Below are 13964 nucleotides of genomic sequence, written 5' to 3'. Positions count from 1 at the left end.
ACGCTCAGAGAGAGAGAATGCCATGTATTTATTCATATTCATTCATTCATCCAACAAATAGTCACTGAGTGCCTACTATATAGCATGTGTCCAGAATACACTAGATGCTGGAGGCAGGAAGATGCCTCTGCTCTCTAAGAATGCTACATTCTCTTGAAGCTTTTCTGTACAAAAGCTCAAAGTGACTTAAATATGTTTAAGTCTCTGAAAATTAGGATATAAGGAAATGGATAAATTATCAATTGAATGGTAAGCAATATAAAGTGTTTTCAACTTTCTCAGTATGAGATCTTTGCCATGGTGATTTTCCTGCTAAGTTGACTTTTCTCTCTGAGGAAGCCTCTGTAAACTTCACACCACAACCAGAACTACCACTCCTGAGCCGTCTGGGATCCCCAGGAATGCTGGCAACACTTGATCTCAGTGGCTGACGTGAGGGCTGCTGCGTCCCAGCACTCTTCTCTTACTTCAGCGACTATGTCAGCACATTGTGATGCAGGAGCATTAGAACAATGCCCAGAGCAGCCTGGCCTCCTGCACTTCTTTTACTTAGTGGTTAGTTGCCTGCCCGGTAGATATAAACACCTTCTGCCAAAGAAATGTGAAAAGAGTTAGAAACCTGCTATTTGGAGACTATTCTCCTAAGTAGACATCCAGGAGATCTCCAGAGATCTATTTCAGCCTCACGTCTATGTAAGTGACTGTGTGATTACTGCGATTTTGGTGAGAACCTGAGGAAGAAGGAAATGGACATTATTTGAATGAATTCTAATAATTCAAGGGCAAAAATATCTATTTCCTTTCCATCTTTCTCTTTTCTTCCTAGTTTCATGTCTTACAATGCAACCAAAACAAGCAGGAAACCTCAGAGACTTAAATCTGGTTACTGAATTTTTCTTAAAAATGATTTCATTGAGAATTTGAGTTAAAATGAAAACACATTTTCTAATTGTTTTTACATTTTGGTTTTCCAAACCATTAGCCCAATTTTCTCTCATGAGTGAGACTTGAATGAACTTATGGAAAGACAGTCATTTTTAATTATTCAAATGGGAGAGAAGATCTAGAATATAGGGCTTTTCTGTTCAAAGCTGAAAGGTTAACTTGGGATCCCATGGAGGAAGCAGGGTCCGCAACAGCCAAACCTTCTCAAAAGTGCAACCAGAACTGCAACATCAAATTGTGATGGACCAATCCTAAAAATATGTTTATTAGTGTGTTAAGAATCTTAGAAAAAAACTAAGGAAATGCCATGCTTCAAAGTGCTGTGCAGAACCTACGTCAAAGCACAAATACCACAGAGAACATTTTTAACAAGTAATGGGTAAACACCACCATTTAAGACCTTTTATGTAATTACAGGCAAAAAATAACACACAAAGAAGAAAAAGACAAGAGAACGTAGGTGTTCAGAATTCTCTCAACTTTGCTGTAGGTTTGAAAATTTTTTATAACAAAAGATCAGTGGGAAAAGATCCAATGGGAATGGTAAATAGCAAACAATTATAGAGAACATTTCAGAGGCATTTATAGACCTCCCTCCAAATTAAGCAGTCAGAAAAGTCCCTGAAAACATTTCCATGTTGGCTCCCAGACTCCTCCCTCCCCATCCCAATTTCCATTAAACTCAAGCTGTCACCAGTTCAAAAAATTCCCAGGACTACATTCCTGGGAAACTCAAGACATCCTACCACCACCCACGGGTGAGTGTACTTCATATCCACACTATACTTAGCCCTAATGGGGCCTTGGTGATCTTGAAACATTACCAGATAGGGAAGTCTGGTGATGTCATGGAAAGTCTGGAGCAAAAGCTGAATAAGTTCCACCCCTGTAATGTAGACACCTCATTGCTTCTCTCTGCTTGGTTTCCCCATTAAACTACTGGCATTGGTTTCTGGTCTGCAATCAGATTTAATATGGAATCTCTCTACCTTTTCTTTTACTAAAAGTAGCCAACAATGCTTTTTCGAATGACAATTACAGTGTAATTCTGCAGAAAAAATGTAACCTTTTGTAACTATCTGCTGAATTAATCTCCATTCAGTTAAAGACGAAAAAAAGAAAAGAGGATGGGGGGGGCGGTTCCTAATTAAAAGAAATAACAAAGAATGTAAAGAATCTGCTAGTGACCAGATAAGTTGGGATCCATCTCAAATGGAATTAGATTCCTCTGTGCTCTGTAACACAGTTAAAAACGTTATACATGCTCTCAGGTACATTACTTGCTTAACTAGATGTATAGGACATTTAAGGAGCCTAGTGAAAGGCATAAATTATTGGAAAAATATAAACTGTGATTGTGAAAACTAATACACAATTCTGGTAGAACAAGTTATAACAAAAGATTCTGTGTATCTATGAAATGAAGCTAAGTTCCCAGGATGGCCTCTAAAAACCCTGCTTTGTTTCTCTGCTCTAATTCACATACTCATTCAAATCATATTTATTGTAATTCTATAATATATACATTCATTGACCCTTTAATGTGATTGAGCTACTTTAATGACAAAATTTACTTTTCATTTATGAGTTTTATATTGCAGACCTCTATTGTACATGTAATGTTAATAAAGCAAGATAGTATGAACTTTCACAAAGAATTTGCAGACAAGACTTGCTTTATTTTTAAAATATATTTATGTAGAATCTACAAATGTTGTGCTTTTTTTTAAGATTTTATTTATTTGACAGAGACACAACAAGAGAGGGAACACAAGCAGGGAGAGTGGGAGGGAGAGAAGCAGGCTTCCCGCGGAGCAGGGAGCCCGATGTAGGGCTTGATCCCAGGACCCTGGGATCATGACCTGAGCCAAAGGCAGACGCTTAACGACTGAGCCACCTAGGCGCCCTGCAAATGTTGTGCTTATTAATGTGAATGACATTGTAGCAAATTTCACTCACAATGGCTCTCTCCTTTGACTTCTCATCATAATGACTATGGTCATATCATTCTCTAGCCTGCAGTGGTCATGCAAAAGAAACATAAGTGCACTATGCATTGTCTACATTTATCCTTATTAAAAAAAATGTATCCACGGAAATGGTGAAAATGTTCTAAGTTAGATTATGGTGGCGGTTGCACAACTCTGTAAATACACTAAAAATCATTCAGTTATAGCCTTTATTTTTTGTTGTTGTTGTTAAAGGTTTCAGTTATGTATTTGAGACAGAGAGAGAGCACAGAGGGAGAGGGAGAGGGAGAAGCAGACTCCCCACTGAGCAGAGAGCCCAAGGCAGGGCTCAGTCCCAGGACAATGAGATCATGACCTGAGCTGAAGGCAGGTGTTTAACTGATTGAGCCACCAAGGCACCCCTAATTATAGCCTTTAAATGAGTGAAGTTGATAATATGTAAATTATATCTCAATAAAGCTATATTAAGAACTGATCCATGGATTAAATTATTAGAAAAGCAAAACTATCTGTAAAACTCCAGCCCACACAAATTAGAATTATTTTGAATCATCAAAATATCTCAGTAAGGGTTGCTGGTTGGATAAGAGGACTGGGGGACAGTGAGCTGTCAGGCTACTCTTCCATGGTCTTCCCACAGGAAAGCCCAGCAGAGCACGGGGAACTTATCAGAGTTGAGGACCATGAATTACTTACTGCTTTTTAAGAGAAAAATCATGTCTCAAGCATCAGTTTAGCCACTGGGCACAATTAATTTTGGTACCTGTTACAAGAGATTGTGATGTTCCAAACAGATCCACACCATGATTGGTAATTTCTGCTTTTAAAAATATTTGATGTTATAGGAAAATATTAATATGTATTATATATATTATGCAATATAATTGATATACAATATTGTATATTTTATGTATTATATAAATACAGTATATATAAATTTATAAAACTAGAAAGGCACATATATACCAAAACTTTAATACTATCTCCAGATACTGAAAGCAAACCTAGTAAACAGTTAATTCAACGGTTGATGATTCTGCTTTTGGACCTTTGACGAAATATGTGGTGGTGTGTGTGTTTGGCCAAAATCGGTTTCACAAAACAATTCATATGTCTCAAGAACAGTGCAATCTCGGCTTATTACCAGAATAATTGGAGAGGTGGGGGCAGGGGTTGTGGTGTACAGATCGGTAATCTCAAATGACAGTTACAATAAAACTAGTTAAAATTCAGCACACATTTACCGTCTCTACACATAATTCGAAAGTTTCAAAATAATTCCAGAACAAATGTTTAGAAACAAAGAACCACCACACCACTGAAGATAAAAGATTCTGTTACATGTTTAGCTTCTTAGCTGACCTCCCCTTCATTCTGGAGTTCAAAAGGGATGAGAAGGGCAAGGCCTGATATGGCTGCAAATCCATTGACCCTCCCCTCCCTCTCATTTTCCGTTCCTTCTCTGTGGCCCTAAGTTCACAATATTACTTGCTCCCTCAGGAGATCATTACTGATTGCTCTCTGGATGGACTGCTCTCACATGGAAGGGGTCCTGGGGACGACATAAATGACTGTGCCGGGAAGGGGCATTCCCTAGTCCTGGTGACCTTGGAACATCCACAGATTAGCAAGAATTTGTAAACAGTAGGCATACTGCATGTTGTCACTTTCTTAGAGTGATTTTTTCAAAAATGTACACTTTATCACTCACTTCTGGATCAGCAAGAGTTGACTACTGCATTTCATCAAATCTAAGATCCATCAATTATCCATTATTTTATGCACCACAGAGAAAGAAAAAAATGCTGCTAATTACATAACTAAATGCTTTCTTATTACTTAGAAGTTTTCCCCACAATGTCTGTCGTGCTCTATTCTGTCATCCTTTGTGCATTTCTTAAAAGAGTGCTCCACTCCAGTCTCTGAGACCTCCTTCCAAGCCTCTGACATGCCTTCTGCAAGTTTTCTACTGGAACTTTCTTAACCACACCAGAAGGTGTCAACAAAAGGTTTTCAGGTAACTATTAAAAACACATTTTATTTTTATTCAAGTATGAATTAACATAGAGTGTTATATTAGTTTCAGGTGTACAATAGAATGATTCAACAATTCTATACATTTCTCAATGCTCATTAAGATAAATATACTCCTAATTGCCTTTATCTATTTCACCCATCCCCGCCCCCGCAGAGATCACCAGTTTGTTCTCCATATTTAAGAGTTTGCTTTTTGTTTTGTTTTGTTTCTTCAAATCTACATATGAGTATATGGTATTTGTCTTTCCCTGAATGACTTATTTCACTTAGCATTATACCCTCCAGGTCCATCCATGTTGTTGCAAATGGCAAGATCTCATTCTTTTTTATGGCTGAGTAATATTCCATTATATATATCTATATATCACATCTTTCCTTTTTTTTAAATGTGTTATTGTTATGTTAATCACCATATATTACATCATTAGTTTTTGATGCAGTGTTCCATGATTCATTGTTTGTTCATAACACCCAGTGCTCCATGCAGAACGTGCCCTCCTCAATACCCATCACCAGGCTAACCCATCCCCCTACCCTCCTCCCCTCTAGAACCCTCAGTTTGTTGTTCAGAGTCCATCATCTCTCATGGTTCGTCTCCCCCTCTGACTTACTCCCCTTCATTCTTCCTCTCCTGCTATCTTCTTCTTTTTCTTTTTTCTTAAAATATGTTGCGTTATTTGTTTCAGAAGTACAGATCTGTGATTCAACAGTCTTGCACAATTCACAGCGCTCACTGTAGCACATACCCTCCCCAATGTCTATCACCCAGCCACCCCATCCCTCCCACTCCCAACCACTCCAGTAACACTCAGTTTGTTTCCTGAGATTAAGAATTCCTCATATCAGTGAGGTCATATGATACATGTCTTTCTCTGATTGACTTATTTCACTGAGCATAACACCCTCCAGTTCCATCCATGGCATTGCAAATGGCAAGATCTCATTCCTTTTGATGGCTGCATAATATTCCATTGTGTATATATACCACATCTTCTTTATCCATTCAGCTGTCGATGGACATCTTGGCTCTTTCCACAGTTTGGCTATTGTGGACATTGCTGCTATAAACATTGGGGTACACGTACCCCTTCGGGTCCCTACATTTGTATCTTTGTGGTAAATACCCAGGAGTGCAATTGCTGGATCTAATGGTAGCTCTAATTTCAACTGTTTGAGGAACCTCCATACTGTTTTCCAGAGTGGTTGCACCAGCTTGCATTCCCACCAACAGTGTAGGAGGGTTCCCCTTTCTCCACATCCCTGCCAACATCTGTCGTTCCCTGACTTGTCAATTTTAGCCATTCTGACGGGTGTGAGGTGGTATCTCATTGAGGTTTTGATTTGGATTTCCCTGATTCCGAGCGATGTTGAGCACTTTTTCATGTGCCTGTTGGCCATTTGGATGTCTTCTTTGGAAAAATGTCTGTTCATGTCTTCTGCCCATTTCTTGATTGGATTATTTGTCCTTTGGGTGTTGAGTTTGATAAGTTCTTTATAGATTTTGGATACTAGCCCTTTATCTGATATGTCATTTGCAAATATTTTCTCCCATTCTGTCGGTTGTCTTTTGGTTTTGTGGACTGTTTCTTTTGCTGTGCAAAAGCTTTTTATCTTGATGAAATCCCAATAGTTCATTTTTGCCCTGGCTTCCCGTGCCTTTGGCGATGTTTCTAGGAAGAAGTTGCTGCGGCTGAGGTTGAAAAGGTTGCTACCTGTGTTCTCCTTTAGGATTTTGATGGACTCCTTTCTCATGTTTAGGCCTTTCAACCATTTGGAGTCTATTTTTGTGTGTGGTGTAAGGAAATGGTCCAGTTTCATTCTTCTGCATTTGGCTGTCCAATTTTCCCAACACCATTTGTTGAAGAGATTGTCTTTTTGCCATTGGACATTCTTTCCTGCTTTGTCAAAGATGAGTTGACCATAGAGTTGAGGGTCCATTTCTGGGCTCTCTATTCTGTTCCATTGATCTATGTGTCTGTTTTTGTGCCAGTACCATACTGTCTTGATGATGACAGCTTTGTAATAGAGCTGGAAGTCCGGAATTGTGATGCCGCCAGCTTTGCTTTTCTTTTTCAATATTCCTCTGGCTATTCGGGGTCTCTTCTGGTTCCATACAAATTTTAGGATTATTTGTTCCATTTCTTTGAAAAAAGTGGATGGTATTTTGATGGGGATTGCATTGAATGTGTAGATTGCTCTAGGTAGCATTGACATCTTCACAATGTTGGTTCTCCCAATCCATGAGCATGGAACGTTTTTCCATTTCTTTGTGTCTTCTTCAATTTCTTTCATGAGTATTTTATAGTTTTCTGAGTACAGATCCTTTGCCTCTTTGGTTAGATTTATTCCTAGGTATCTAATGGTTTTGGGTGCAGTTGTAAATGGGATAGACTCCTTGATTTGTCTCTCTTCTGTCTTGTTGTTGGTGTATAGGAATGCCACTGATTTCTGTGCATTGATTTTATATCCTCCTACTTTACTGAATTCCTGTATGAGTTCTAGCAGTTTTGGGGTGGAGTCTTTTGGGTTTTCCACATACAGTATCATATCATCTGCAAAGAGTGAGAGTTTGACTTCCTCTTTGCCGATTTGGATGCCTTTGATTTCTTTTTGTTGTCTGATTGCTGTGGCTGGGACTTCTAATACTATGTTGAATAGCAGTGGTGAGAGTGGACATCCCTGCCGCGTTCCTGACCTTAGGGGAAAAGCTCTCAGGCTTTCCCCATTGAGAATGATATTCGCTGTAGGTTTTTCATAGATGGCTTTTATGATATTGAGGTATGTACCCTCTAACCCTATACTCTGAAGAGTTTTGATCAAGAAAGGATGCTGTACTTTGTCAAATGCTTTTTCTGCATCTATTGAGAGGATCATATGATTCTTGTTCTTTCTTTTGTTAATGTATTGTATCATGTTGATTGATTTGCGGATGTTGAACCAGCCTTGCAGCCCAGGGATAAATCCCACTTGGTCATGGTGAATAACCCTTTTAATGTACTGTTGGATCCTATTGGCTAGTATTTTGGTGAGAATTTTTGCATCCATGTTCATCAAGGATATTGGTCTGTAATTCTCCTTTTTGATGGGGTCTTTGTCTGGTTTTGGGATCAAGGTAATGCTGGCCTCATAAAATGAGTTCGGAAGTTTCCCTTCCATTTCTATGTTTTGGAACAGTTTCAGGAGAATAGGTATTAATTCTTCTTTAAATGTCTGATAGAATTCCCCTGGGAAGTCATCTGGCCCTGGGCTTTTGTTTCTTGGGAGATTTTTGATGACTGTTTCAATTTCCTTAGTGGTTATAGGTCTGTTCAGGTTTTCTATTTCTTCCTGGTTCAATTTTGGTAGTTGATACATCTCTAGGAATGCACCCATTTCTTCCAGGTTATCTAATTTGCTGGCATAGAGTTGCTCATAATATGTTCTTATAATTGTTTGTATTTCTTTGGTGTTGGTTGTGATCTCTCCTCTTTCATTCATGATTTTGTTGATTTGGGTCATTTCTCTTTTCTTTTTGATCAGTCTGGCCAGGGGTTTATCAATCTTGTTAATTCTTTCAAAGAACCAGCTCCTAGTTTCGTTGATCTGTTCTACTGTTCTTTTGGTTTCGATTTCATTGATTTCTGCTCTGATCTTTATTATTTCTCTTCTCCTGCTGGGTTTAGGCTTTATTTGCTGTTCTTTCTCCAGCTCCTTTAGGCGTAGGGTTAGGTTGTGTATTTGAGACCTTTCTTGTTTCTTGAGAAAGGCTTGTATTGCTATATACTTTCCTCTCAGGACTGCCTTTGCTGTATCCCAAAGATTTTGAACAGTTTCATTTTCATTGGTTTCCATGAATTTTTTTAATTCTTCTTTAATTTCTTGGTTGACCCATTCATTCTTTAGTAGGATGCTCTTTAGCCTCCATGTATTTGAGTTCTTTCCGATTTTCCTCTTGTGATTGAGTTCTAGTTTCAAAGCATTGTGGTCTGAAAATATGCAGGGAATAATCCCAGTCTTTTGGTACCGATTGAGACCTGATTTGTGACCTAGGATGTGATCAATTCTGGAGAATGTTCCATGGGCACTAGAGAAGAATGTGTATTCCGTTGCTTTGGGATGGAATGTTCTGAATATGTCTGTGAAGTCCATTTGGTCCAGTGTGTCATTTAAAGTCTTTATTTCCTTGTTGATCTTTTGCTTAGATGATCTGTCCATTTCAGTCAGGGGGGTGTTAAAGTCCCCCACTATTATTGTATTGTTGTCAATGTGTTTCTTTGCTTTTGTTATTAATTGCCTTATATAATTGGATGCTCCCATGTTCGGGGCATAGATATTTACAATTGTTAGATCTTCTTGTTGGATAGACCCTTTAAGTAGGATATAGTGTCCTTCCTCATCTCTTATTACAGTCTTTGTTTTAAAATCTAGTTTGTCTGATATAAGGATTGCCACCCCAGCTTTCTTTTGGTGTCCATTAGCATGGTAAATGGTTTTGCACCCCCTCACTTTCAATCTGGGGGTGTCTTTGGGTCTAAAATGAGTCTCTTGCAGACAGCATATCGATGGGTCTTGTTTTTTAATCCAATCTGATAGCCTGTGTCTTTTGATTGGGGCATTTAGCCCATTTACATTCAGGGTAACTATTGAAAGGTATGAATTTAGTGCCATTGTATTGCCTGTAAGGTGACTGTTAACTGTATGTTGTCTGTGTTCCTTTCTGATCTTTGCTGCTTTTAGGTTCTCTCTTTGCTTAGAGGACCCCTTTCAATATTTCTTGGAGGGTTGGTTTCGTGTTTGCAAATTCCTTTAGTTTTTGTTTGTTCTGGAAGCTTTTTATCTCTCCTTCTATTTTCAATGACAGCCTAGCTGGATATAGTATTCTTGGCTGCATATTTTTCTCGTTTAGTGCTCTGAAGATATCTTGCCAGTCCTTTCTGGCCTGCCAGGTCTCTGTGGATAGGTCTGTTGCCAATCTAATGTTTCTACCGTTGTAGGTTACATATCTCTTCTCCTGAGCTGCTTTCAGGATTTTCTCTTTGTCTCTGAGACTCGTAAGTTTTACTATTAGATGTCGGGGTGTTGACCTATTGTTATTGATTTTGAGAGGGGTTGTCTGTGCCTCCTGGATTTTGATGCCTGTTTCCTTCCTCACATTAGGGAAGTTCTCTGCTATTATTTGCTCCAATATACCTTCTGCCCCCCTCTCTCTCTCTTCTTCTTCTGGGATCCCAATTATTCTAATGTTGTTTTGTCTTATCGTATCACTTATCTCTCGAATTCTGCCCTCGTGATCCTGTAGTTGTTTCTCTCTCTTTTTCTCAGCCTCTTTATTTTCCATCATTTCGTCTTCTATATCACTGATTCTCTCTTCTGCTTCATTTATCCTAGCATTTAGTGCCCCCATTTTTGATTGCACCTCATCAATAGCCTTTTTGATTTCGATTTGGTTAGATTTTAGTTCTTTTATTTCTCCAGAAAGGGTTTCTCTAATAACTTCCACGCTTTTTTCAAGCCCAGCTAGTATCTTTCTAAAGTCATGATTCTGAACTCTAGGTCCGACATCGTACTAATGTCCGTATGGAGTAGGTCCCTGGCTGATGGTACTACCTCTTGTTCTTTTTGCTGAGGTGATTTTATTCGTCTTGTCATTTTGTCCAGAGGAGAATAGATGAATGAGAGAACAAAATGCTAACAGGTTTACAATGTCCCCAGAAATATACTGTATACAAATCAGAAAAGACCTGAAACCAGGGGAAAAGAAAGGGAAAGAAAGAAAAAAGAAAGAGAAAAAAAAAGAAAAAAGATAAAAACAAAAACAAAACAATACAAAAAAAGCAGAATATGATCAAATATGATCAGGCTAGTGCATAGATCAGTGCCACACACTAGATTTTGGGCATATTTTGGTCTGTTAGAAAAAAGTGCCTCCTAAAATTTTAAAGGAAGAAAGACATATATGTACAAAATAAATTTAAAAATTTAAAGGAAGAAAGACATATATGTACAGATTGATAAAATGAAGAGATGGAAGATGACTGTAAAGATGAAAATTATAAAAGATTTTATAAAAGGACTTGATAAGATAAGAAGTTGTTTGAAAAAAGAAAGAAGATTTAAGAAAAAAAAAAGGAAAAAGGGAGAGAATGTGATCAGGCAGGAGACTAGAACAAAGCCATACACTAGTGATTTAGGGTATATTTTGATCTGTTAGAAGAAACTGTACCTCAAAATTTTAAAGAGAGAACAACTTATATATATTTGCCAAAAATAAGGGTAACTACTATGAAGGGATAAAATATGACTCTAAAAATGAAAAATAAAAAATGTTTTTTTTTTTAAAAAGGGATTGATAAGATGTTGGTTGAAAAAGGGAAAAAGTAAAATAAAAAAAAAACAGTCAACAAAAATTAACTTTGATGAACTAATGAATCATGGTAAAAAAAAAAAGCCATGAATTCTATGTGCAGTATTCCCCTAGCGCTGGAGTTCTCCCGTTCTCCTTGATCGGTAAACTTGGTCTTGGCTTGCCGGCTGTTCGTGCTGATCTTCTGGGGGAGGGGCCTCTTGCTGTGGTTTCCAAATGTCTTTGCCGGAGGCTGAATGGCCCCGCCCTTGTCGGTCCAGGCTAAGGAAGCTGCTCCGGTTTGCTCTCAGGAGCTTTTGTTCCCTGCAAGCTCTCCGTACAGCTTTGGAGGACCAGGGCAAAAATGGTGGCCTCCCAATCTCCACCCGGAGGAGCTGAGAACTCGGGGCCCCGCTCCTCAGTGCGCCCCCAGAGAAAAGCCGTCACTTCCGTGTCCCCGGTCTCCGGCTGCACTCTGTGCTCACCGGGCCTGTGACCGAGCATTGCTATCTCTGGCACCCGACCCCATGTGGAGTCTCCAAACCCAGCAGATCCCTGCAGTGCTCCTCCCCGGAAAGGAAGGGGAGTCTCCCCGGATCTGCTGCTTGTTGGGTCCCTGCTGGAGGAGCAGTGGCCCGACTGGGCCGGGTATCACAGTTTATGACAACCCCGAGCTGAGAGCCCGCGCCTTGGCTCTGTCTCTGCAGCCGGCTTCCCCGCTCCGATACCTGGGAGCTCTGGCGCACTCAGGCACCCCCGGTCTTTCTGTGACCCTGAGGGTCCTGAGACCACACTGTCCCGGGAGGATTCCACCCCCTGCTTAGCCACAGCAGCGACGTCCCTCCGCCGAGCCAACTTCTAAAAGGTCTGATTTTGTGCTCCGCAGCTCTATCACTTGCCAGAAGCGGCCGGCGGAGGCCCCTCCCCTGCCGTCTATCCTCCCGAATATTGCCTTGGATTCACTTCTCCGCACGTCCTACCTTCCAGTAAGTGGTTGCTTCTCTGTTCAGAGAGTTGTTGCTACTCTCCTCTTCGATCTCCTGTTGAGTTCGTAGGTGTTCAGAATGGTTTGATCCCTATTCAGCTGAATTCCTGAGACCAGACGAAATCTAGGTCTCCTACTCCTCCGCCATCTTGCCTCACATCTTTCCTTTTAAAGATTTATTTATTTATTTGAGAGAGAGTGCGCTCGAGTGGGGGAAAGGGCAGCGGGAGAGAGAGGATCCTCAAGCAGACTCCCCACTGAGAGTAGTGCCCAACACTGGGCTCGATCCCACAACCCGGGATCATGACCTGAGCTGAAATCAAGAGCCAGCTGCTTAACTGACTGAGCCACACAGGTGCCCCTATATACCACATCTTTATTCATTCATCTATCAATGGGCACTTGGGTTGCTCCCACATCTTGGCTTTTGTTTTTTTAAGATTTTATTTATTTGACAGAGAGACAACAAGACAGGGAACACAAGCAGGGGGAGTGGGAGAGGAAGAAGCAGGCTTCCAGCTGAGCCAGGAACCTGATGGACTCGATCCCAGGACCCTGGGATCATGAACTGAGCCAAAGGCAGACACTTAATGACTGAGCCACCCAGGAGCCCCTCTTGGCTTTTATAAATAATGCTGCAATAAACTTAGTGGTGCATATATCTTTTTGAATTAGTGTTTTTGTTTTCTTTAGGTAAATACTCAGTAGTGGAATTACTGGATCATATGGTAGTTCTATTTTTAATTTTTTGACAAATCTCCATACTGTTTTTCATAGTGCCTGCACCAATTTGCATTCCCTCCAACAGTGCATGTGGGTTCCTTTTTCTCCACATCCTCACCAACATTTGCTAATTCTTGTCTTTTTGATTTTAGCCATTCTGACAGGTGTACAGTGATATCTCCTTGTTGTTTTAATTTGTGTTTCCCTGATGACTAGTGATGTTGGGCATATTTTCATGTGTTTCTTGGCCATGTGAATGTCTTTGGAAAAACATCTATTCAGGTCTTCTGACCATTTTTAAATTGGATTATTTGGGGTTTTTTTGGTGTTGACTTGTATAAGTTCTTTATATATCTTAGATATTAACCTCTTATCAGATATATCATTTGCAAATAAATTCTCCCATTCAGTAGGTTGCCTTGTTCTGCTACTGGTTTTCTTTGCTATGCAAAAGCTTTTTATTTTGTTGTAGTCCTGATAGTTTAATTTTGCTTTTGTTTCCCTTGCCAGAGGAGACATCTAGAAAAATATTTCTACAGCTGATGTCAAAGAAATTACTGCTTATTTTTAAAGCAATTTTATAGTTTCAGGTCTCACATTTAAGTCTTTAATCTATTTTGAGTTTATTTTTGTGTATGGTGGAAGAATGTGATCCAGTTTCATTCATTTGCATATAGCTGTCCAGTTTTCCCCACACCCTTTGTTGAAGAGACTATCTTTTTCCCCATTGTATATTGTAGATTAATTGACCCTAAAAGTGTGGGGATCGATTCTGTTCCATTGAACTATGTGGCTATTTTTGTGCCATACTGTTTTGATTATTACAGCTTTATAGAGTATCTTGACATCTGAGGTGTGATGCCTCCAGCTTTGTTCTTCTTCAAAATTGCTTTGGCTATTTAGGGTCTTTTGTGGTTCCATACAAATTGTAGGATTATTTATTCTAGTTCTGTGAAAAATATTGTTGGTATTTTGATAGGGA

The 13964-nt window shown here is 39.5% G+C and overlaps 1 protein-coding gene across 13 annotated transcripts in view; it reads left to right on the top strand.

Moving 5' to 3' along the window:
* The first annotated feature begins 548 nt into the window (after window positions 1-548).
* The window catches only part of FAM71D (family with sequence similarity 71 member D), a 43039-nt gene continuing 29623 nt past the window's right edge, over window positions 549-13964 (top strand). For 7 of the 13 annotated variants that reach the window (XR_003516093.2, XM_027572882.2, XM_027572881.2 and 4 more), the window contains exons 1-2: window positions 549-693; window positions 4820-4932. The gene's annotated coding sequence lies outside the window, so the exon portion shown is untranslated. Of the gene's footprint in view, window positions 694-3555; window positions 3726-4819; window positions 4933-12201; window positions 12261-13964 lie in introns of those variants that run through there. The other 6 variants (XM_027572887.2, XM_027572879.2, XM_027572875.2 and 3 more) reach the window with 5 other exon arrangements.

Source organism: Zalophus californianus, chromosome 6, assembly GCF_009762305.2.
Source record: "Zalophus californianus isolate mZalCal1 chromosome 6, mZalCal1.pri.v2, whole genome shotgun sequence".
NCBI classification, from domain to species: Eukaryota; Metazoa; Chordata; class Mammalia; order Carnivora; family Otariidae; genus Zalophus; species Zalophus californianus.
Note: the sequence above shows the minus strand (reverse complement) of the source record. Positions and strands in the feature narration are given on the sequence as shown.